The following is a 6,359-nucleotide window of genomic DNA, read 5'->3' on the forward strand; positions in this document are numbered from 1 at the left end:
GGGAAAAGAGGAGGCTCCATTGGCAGCCCTTATTTTTATTCATTTATTCATTTTATAAGGGGCTTCCCTGGTGGTTTAGACGGTAAGGCATCTGCCTGCAATGCAGGTTTGATCCCCTGGGTTGGGAAGATCCCCTGGAAAATGGCAATCCACTCCAATATTCTTGCCTGGAAAATTCCATGGACTGAGGAGCCTGGTAGGCTACAGTCCATGGGATCTCAAAGAGTGGGACAGGACTGAGCGACTTCACTTAACTAACTTATTCATTTTATTGTATCTTTATATCAAAGATTTACAATGTTGCATTAGTTTCAGGTGTAGAGCAAAGTGATTCATACATATATATTCTTTATCAGTGTCTTTTCCACTATGATTTTTTTTACAAGATATTCCATAGTTCCCTGTGCTGTACAGTAAATCCTTGCTGTTTATTTTACATATAATAGTTTTAATTGTATATAAAATCTTTTAATCCCAAACTCTTAATTTATCCTTCCCCTCTCATTTCCCCTTTGGTAGCCATAAGTTTGCTTTCTATGTGTGTGAGTCTGTTTCCATTTTGTAATTAAGTTCCTTTGTGTCACATTTTAGATTCCACATATGGGATATCATATATTTGCCTTTGACTTAACTTCACTTTGTATGATAAATCTCTAGGTTGATCCATGTTCCTGCAAATGGCATTGTTTAATTCCTTTTTATGGCTTAGCAATATTCCATTGTATATACCTACCTCTTCTTCTTTATCCATTCATCTGTATATACGTATGTATATATGTACCACCTCTTTTTTATCCATTCATCTACTTCCATGTCTCAGCTGTTGTAAATAGTGCTGCTCTTAATTTGAATACATCTCTTTTTAAAAAAAAAAATCCCCAAACCTCAAACTTCTACCAGTCGAGGGACAAGGAGCAGAGGAGACATAGCTGGTGTGCCCTGCCCCATGAGACCGTTAAAAGACTGCCTTCATTTCACTTCATTCCTTTTTTCTTTATTCTGTCCCGTGGCAGTGAGCTCCACCCTTCTGTCTCCTAGGTCACTTACCTATCCTGCTGCCTCCGTTACTCTGCTATTGATTCCTTCTAGTGCACTTTCCATTTCAGTTACTGCGTGGCCCATCTCTGCTTTCTTTAGTTCTTCTAGGGCTTTGCTAAACATTTCTTGCCCTCTGTGCCTCTCTTCTTTTTCTGAGATCCTGGACTGATAACCTGCAAAGACCTACTGTTAACCCAGGGAACTCTGCTCAATATTAAGTAACAACCTAAATAGGAAAAGAATTTGACAAAGAACAGATACATATAAATGCATAACTGAATCAATTTCCTGTACTCCTGAAACCATCACAACACTGTTCATCAGCTACGTGTGCTGCGCTTAGTCGCCCAGTGGTACCCGAGTCATTGTGACCCGCAAGGACCCTAGCCCACCAGGCTCCTCTGTCCATGGGGATTCTCCAGGCAAGAATACTGGAGTGGGTTGCCATGCCCTCCTCCAGGGGATCTTCCTAACCCAGGGATGGAACCCAGGTCTCCCACATTGCAGGCAGATTCTTCACCAAATGCGCCACCAGGGAATCACAACACTGTTAATCAACTACACTTCGATATAAAATAAAAAGTTTTTTTTAAAAAAAGGAGCACAGAGGGAGTGTGTTGCTTTAGATGCACTAGAGTCAGGGTTCTGGCAGGGGCCCAAAGGCAACAGAGCCTGCTTCCGGCGTGGCTGTGACCTTCCACATCAAAGTCACAAGGGCAAGGGGACGCAGGACTGGCTCCTCCTTAAGTGCCTGTGAGATGGACTCGGAGATCCTCTTCGGGACGTCTGCACACACAGGACTCCCCAGAGGAGTGCGTGCCCTGCCAGGACCCCTGCTTCCCTGCTGCAAGCCTTCCAGCCCACGGTCCATTTGCAGACACGTCCTCACCTCTATGGTTGAGTCTCCAGGGAGGCCCTGCGTCCCTTCAGTCTGGAGGATGAGGGCAGCCTCCTTTCCAGGATGGCTCGAGCCTTGCCCACGCCCCTGGCTGCTCTGCCCTCTCCGGCACCCTGGGAGGTGGCCGGTCATTTCCTGTCCGCCGGCCTGGCCCTGACACTGGCCCAGGACAGGGGGAGGGCGCCTCCCCACACACCACTCTCCCTCCCTCTGCAGCAGCTGAAAAGTCACATCCTGCGTTTGCACAGCGTGGTGTTCCCGTGACGAGGTCCTAAGCCCGCTGCAGACAGCTCATTGTCCCCGCTCCCTCCGGGCGAAGGGCACCGCGCTCGGTGGCCTGGGGCGTGAGTACCCGGGACATGAAGCAGCTGAAAGACGAGAAAGGTCGTGGAGACGCAGACAGAGAGAGCAGACTTGTGGACCCAGAGGTGGAAAGGAGAGGGTGGGCCGAATGGAGGGAGTAGTATGGGAACACATTCACCACCATCTGTAAAATAGATAGCCGGTGGGGATTTGCTATACAACTCAGGGAGCTCAACCCGGGGCTCTGTGACAACCCAGGGGGCGAGATGGGGTGGGAGGTGGGAGGGAGGGTCAGGAGGGAGCGGACACATGTTTGCCTATGGCTGATTCGTGTAGGCATGGCAGAAACCAACATGCTAGTGTAAAGCGGCTATCCTTCCATTAAAAATAAATAAAAATTCTTTTAAAAGATGGGAAGGTTCAGAAAGCCCCAGCTCCTGGTTTAGGAATAAAACTCACACGGGTCCTAAATCAAAATAGTCCTCCTTCTGCATTCACCTGGCTGCTCTCTTGGCGGCCTTTCCCCGGGGTGGGGTGGAACAATTTGGGGGCAGAGGAGAGCAGGCTCACTGCGCTTGGCTGGCCTGATGACGTCATTGACGACACGGACCTGACTTTGTGTAGAGCAGACTCCTTGCATTTATGAAGCCTGTTATAACTTTGTCATTTAGGCTTTTATGAAACCTTTTACATACTTTAAGATATCGGTCTTTCCAAAGAACTCTCCATTTGACAGATGAAACACTGGTGTCTCAGAGGTGAACCCCAAATCCACAGATCTTCCCACTGCCCACAGCTCCATGTTCTGCTGAATTTGATGGGAGACTTTGTCTCCTTTTTGACCCTCCCACCCTGCAGAGTGGGGCAATGGGCACATAATAGATGCTAAATAAATGCTTATTGATTGAATGGAAGAACATTTGCACCCCTTGGAGCTCAACAAATACCTGTTGAAACTGACTTGCCCGTGACCCCTGACCCTCCCTCAGGCTGTGACTGTTCCAGGCTCCTTCAAGAATGCAGACGGCAATGCTGACATTTACCTGGGCACAGCAGACCAAAAACTGAACTACTTACTCCCCAGCTCCACACCCGCCGCAGCCTCATCGTCTGTCCTCCTGCCTCCCAAATCCTTCCAGCTCACACTTTCGTAAGAGTTAACCTCATCTGGGGCTTGGTGAGCGTCAAAAACTTGATGGAGTCGCCAGGTTCCCAGCACATCACGTCCATGGATTAATCAGTATCCCAAGATTATAGGATGTCAGGGCTAGAAGCTGCCCTGTGCAAGCCCTTCATTACAGATGAAGAAACCATTCCCTCAGTGGGATTTGCAAGAACCAGAGGCGGCATCACCGCACGTCCCATCTTCTCACTCAGCCTGGGTCTCCATCCCCATCAGACTTGATGTGACCTTTCTAATCTCCGTTCTCCCAGGTGGTTATTTGTCAAGTGCCTGCGTGTTTCAGCACCGCGTTTCCTCTGATTCCCACAGGGAGGTGACAGCGCAGCCCTTTAGAACCTGCCGCACGAGCTTAGACAAAGCCGCTGGCCTTTCCCAGAGCTGAGCCAAGTTCATTAACTTGGCCCCAGCGTCTGATGAGACTGTCTTTCTAGAAACTTCCTAGCAGTTAGCTGGTGGGAACTTTCCCTTACTAAGCAAGCAGCATTCAAAGGCTCTTCATTTTATCTAACATCCCCTACAAGGCTAAAGCTAACTCAGGATACTTGAGGGCTGCGAATAGCTAATCAATTCAAAAAGGGTTATTTAGCGCATGATTAGGAATGACCAAAAGTCTGCGGACTCTGGTTTCAAGCAGACAAAAGCCACTTGGGCTAAATTCATCTAAAGGCACAGGCAGCCCTAAAAGGGACGCTGGATGGGAACTGCACACGTACATCTGGTCTGCGGAGCTGAGCAGGCCAGAGGGCTCCTCCGGCCAGCGGCTTTCTCCCGGCAGAAGCACCAGCTGTGTGCTCCCTGGAGTTGAGCCCCTCAGTAACCGTGTGGGGCAGTGTCCTCGTTTTACAAATTATACAGCGGACTGCTCCCTATGACTAAAAGGCGCGGTCATTCACTCGGGCTGATGCAGCTAGAAGTAAAGCCAGCTTCCAAGCCCAGCTCTGTCTGTGGATTCAAAGACGAAGCTTTTTCTGTTTCACCTGTGGGTTCCTTCTTTCCCTCCCCACCTTTTCCTCCCCTCTCTCTTCCTTTCTCCTTCCCTCTCTCTACTCCTTCCTTCTTTTTTTTCTGTTTTTTTTAGAAGCCAAATGCTTTTTCCAACCAAACAGCACACAAATCCAAGCATATAAAACATCCCAGAGACTTCCCTAGTGGCCCGTGGCTAAGACTCCGCACTCCCATTGCAAGGGGTCTGGGTTCGATCCCTGATCAGGGAACTAGATCCCACATGCTGCAATTCAGACCTAGCGCAGCCTAATGAATTAATTTTAAAAAAAAATGCCCGAGCAGAGTCACATTGCTTCACTCATCATTGACAAAAACTGGAGACACACCACGTGGCCCGCAACAGATGGGCAAGCTAGCAAGCTGGTGTGCATGCCTACAGTGGAACACACTGAGCTACAAATGGAGCCAGCTCTGATACACACTGACCGTGGGAGAACCTCAGAGTGATTTTGCTGAGTGAAAGAAGCCAGGCACCAGAGTGCCCACTGCCCGATTCCACTGACACGGAAATTTAGAAATGCTGAAGCCAGTCGACGGTGACAGAAGGGAAATCAGGGTTCCCCTGGGGCAGGGGCCGGGGGCTGATTGAAAAGTGGCTGAGGGAAGCTGGCCCATTTCAGGGGTAATGCAAGTGGCTCTGCACGTGGATTGTGGGCTGATGTTTCTAGCTGTCACCGCTCACTGAAATTCACACTTGAATGGGTACAATTTACGGCTTGTAATTACACCTCAGTAACATCAGTTTATCTGTGTTGTTTTGGTTTGTTTTGAAAGCAGAACTGCTTTAATTGAGCAAGGGGGACCTCAATCCTGTCCCTTCCCTGACCACTTTAATGACCTGTGGTTCCCTAAAGGACCCCGGAGTGCTCTGTGGAAATTTGCATCTTCCGGAGGTGGTCGGCCACCCCAAGCTGCCCCACACCTCCCTAACACTGCCCAGCAGTGGAGGAGGCTTTCTAAAGGCCATGAGCTAGGCTCGTTTCCAAGTTAAGCACCTCAGTATCCTCACTGCAGGCTGCAGAGAGCCAGCCAAACCATGGACAAGTTCTGTCACTGGCAGGAAAGAGGCTTCTGGTCTAGTTGCAGCCTCTATTGTAAAAAGGAATGCTGGTGAGGAATGGGGAGCTAATAAACGAAGCTAAGGAATTTCGTGAGCTTGGGTGTGTGTGTGTGTATAACTTTGCTTCGCGCCACTTGGATGCAGGAAACGTTTTGTTTTCTGTTCCTCAATCAGTTTACCTCCGGTTGCAGTCTCCACTGACCAGAGCAACGGGATGAGCAGGATCTGGTTTCATTGCCTTGGGGCCGTGCAGGAGTCCCGGGGTATTGATCCGTCCAGAGGATGTCAGGAAGCAGCTCTGTCCTTAAACTTCCTGGTCCCAGCTGGGCGCCCAGTGCCCGACCTCTAGGGTCCATTTCAAAGGCAAAGTCTTTGATCCCTGGTTGGGGGTGGGGGAGGCCTTGCACCAGGCCCCCAGTGGACACCAGTGTCTGCCTCCTCATCCATCTTGAAGCCAGGCCCCCATGAGCCCTGGGCACAGAAGGGCTGGTCACTGTGGCCTCCAACAGCCCGCAAGCCTCCTCCCTTCTCTCGGGGCCAAGGGATCCCCTTCTCTGCTTTCCATCCCCCCTCGCCCCCTAGCTGGGCTGCCTTGATCTTCTCCATTCTTCTCCCCAGGACCGTCCACCCTGGTCCCCTAGTGGGTCTGGGGATGGCTGGTGTGGGGCAGTGGAGTGGAAAGGTGGGGAGCAGCCAGCATACCCCATCCTTCTTTCCTCGGATGGGAGCAGGCAAAGAGGGGCCTTACTCTTCCTCGGTGAACCTGCAGCTGGGAAAGAAAGACTGACAGGGACCAGCTTCCTGATTAATATGAGAGTTGGTATTTATGTTTGCGTAAGATCCACGCGTTAAAAAATAGGTTTATCTCTTGC

This window comes from Odocoileus virginianus, chromosome 32 (assembly GCF_023699985.2).
Source record: "Odocoileus virginianus isolate 20LAN1187 ecotype Illinois chromosome 32, Ovbor_1.2, whole genome shotgun sequence".
Classification (NCBI taxonomy): Eukaryota; Metazoa; Chordata; class Mammalia; order Artiodactyla; family Cervidae; genus Odocoileus; species Odocoileus virginianus.